The 2,586-nt window shown below is 27.5% G+C and overlaps 1 long non-coding RNA gene across 1 annotated transcript; it reads right to left on the bottom strand.

Annotated features, from left to right (window-relative positions):
• Positions 1 to 1,406: 1,406 nt before the first annotated feature.
• Positions 1,407 to 2,538, bottom strand: LOC107473321 (uncharacterized). The gene is made up of 3 exons (XR_001588963.3): positions 2,396 to 2,538; positions 2,081 to 2,137; positions 1,407 to 1,705 (listed from the first exon to the last, which is right to left on the bottom strand). It is a non-coding gene; the product is annotated as an uncharacterized LOC107473321 (long non-coding RNA).
• Positions 2,539 to 2,586: the final 48 nt, after the last annotated feature.

The raw sequence follows: 2,586 nt of genomic DNA, 5'->3' as shown, positions 1-2,586 counted from the left end.
TAGAGTTATATAAAATTATATTTTTTATTTATTATTTTTATTTTTGAATTTTTTTTGTTCTCAGAATTAATCTTTTATGTGGTGATTGTTCTTTTATTTTTTTCTTTTGTTTGAAATTGATTATTTGTTCTTCCTCTTATATGTTTTTATATGAGTTTTATAATATGTTTTTAGTTCCACTTTTGTATACAAGTTTATTATCTAAGCATGTCTCTTGAAAATTTTTATATTTTTCTATATTACCTTAATTGATATGTGATCTTTATCGGATGATATTAGTATTTGTGTTGGTTACTATATTTGTTTAAAAGAGATGTTCATAGATTAAGAACTTTATTTTAATTGAACAATACAAATAATATTTTGAATAAGAGGATTTGTTAGTATTATCTATTTTATTTATTATAATAAAACTGAGTTTCAGTTTTTTTTTTTTTTATCTAAAATTTGTGAATCATGTTTTTCTGCACAATTATATAAAGAGGTGATCCATGCTGTACTAAAAAGGTATAGCTAAAAATTAATTAACAAAGTTGGTCATATGTAATATTTTTTATCTTTTTTATTAGTAATTTATATTTTATTATTTGGTAGATAAAATAAAAACAAATTTATAAAGTTAAGTATATGGCCTTAAAATATAATTATATTAAAAGTATTATCAAATAATAGAAAAAGGTAAAAAGAGTAACAGTTATAAGAGTGTTTTTTTTTAAATATGTTTTAAAAATAAAATAAGTAGTTTTGTTTTACACTTTATCATCTAATATAATTAATTTTAGATATATTTCTCCTCATTTGGTAGTGAAGTGTATATTTTAAATAGACAAACTACAAAAACTTTGAAAAACCAATTAATTATTTGTTTGTTGATTTTTTTCGAATGTCGGTGCTCCATTCCATGATATAATTTTGAGGTGTTCTTTAGTTTGTTAATAATTAAAAAAAAAACAGGGAAAATGAATGAGAATAAAAATATAGTATAAAATTATGAATTAACTTTATTAATAAGATATATTAAGATGTACCTAGTAAAAAAAATTGTACCAAATTTAAACATGAAAAATTTTCAACAAATTGTATAAGAGATTAAAGAAATAAAATAATAATAATAAGTCTTGTAGAACCTGTATAAGATTTTAAAATTTGACAAAATCATCCACTATAACGTCATACTTTTATGTTTGGGTGTTTTTGTCAAATTTTAAAATCTTTCGAGATTATTTTTGTCTTTCGCATCTTTTAGAATCTTTTTATTAGTATCAAAATCTTTCAAGTACCATTTTGGTAATATACTCTTCTCTACCTAATCGCTCTAAATTTGTAATGATTGATGCAAGAGGAGATTCCGGAACATCATCATGAAAGGATCAACCACATTTTGCTAACTGCCATCCATCCGAATATAATATTTGAAAAGCTAGTAAGGAGATTTGTATAGACAGAAAGATACCATTGGCCCTCAGTGTCCAATGAATATATGTCTCAAATATTAACCTCTTTACACTATATTGCCAAGTGAGAAATCCTGTTTTGTTTTGTCCTACTCTATATGTACAAATACAGATCAGGGTACTTACAGGAACTTAGATGAAAGCTAAATAAACTCCAGAAACAATGCCTCACTCTTGCTGCTAAGGCCAACTTCACTAAAAGTTAACTTGCCATCCTTGGTGCTATAAGCGCATCGCGGGTATGACTTTACCTGTATAAGTATCCAAGCAATGATTGAAGATCATTTTATTTATCTTAGTCACATAGACCATATGATCTAGATTAATGAAAAAAGATGATCTACACATACTGTACCAATAACAATAAATTTGGTTCAAAATGCGTTTTATCAAGACCAAATGGGGAAAAAATGTGACATCATCATTTCAACCTTTGTATTTCAGGATATATTGTGCAGAAAGAACACAAAATTAACGAATCACATAAACAAACAGTAGTTTGATGAACCATAACTCGTGGTTCTTTTTCGCCAAGTAAACAAAAATTGAGGTTCATTCAAATGACAAAATTGTAAAAAGCCATGGCATAAATAAGGTAAATCAAAATATAGGAAGGAAACACTTACAACTCTATAGGTTCCAGGCTTCACTGCTCCATGAATGTCTACGAAATCAAAAAGGGCCTACAAGGTAGAAATATGACATTTAGTCCACGCGAGAAGAAAAATGATTGGTGGGAAACAGATTATATGATTGTAGTGTATATGTTCATCTTTGAAGATGAGCAGTATGTGTATATGATTGTGAAGAAATATAAACATATACTACACCCTACATAGATTCCACCCATTATTAAAAGAAAGCATAATGAATTTGATTGTAAAGAACAAGCATCACAAATTCAGAATGCTACAGCCTTCATACCCTAATTAAACAGTTACCTGAAGCTTGTCGGATTTGAGAAAGCGACGTTCACTGCGACTACCATCTGGCATCCGAACAACTATAGTAATTGCATTTTCATCATCTACTGGTGGTTCCTTCGAAAGCCTAACTTCTTTATTATCAAGCTGTTTTTCCAATTCCTGAAACCAGAAGGAATACAGGACTCAGTGAAGTTTTATTATCGAAG

The sequence above is a fragment of the Arachis duranensis genome, chromosome 2 (genome assembly GCF_000817695.3).
Source record: "Arachis duranensis cultivar V14167 chromosome 2, aradu.V14167.gnm2.J7QH, whole genome shotgun sequence".
Taxonomy (NCBI): domain Eukaryota; kingdom Viridiplantae; phylum Streptophyta; class Magnoliopsida; order Fabales; family Fabaceae; genus Arachis; species Arachis duranensis.
This window is presented reverse-complemented; position numbering and strand designations above follow the sequence as displayed.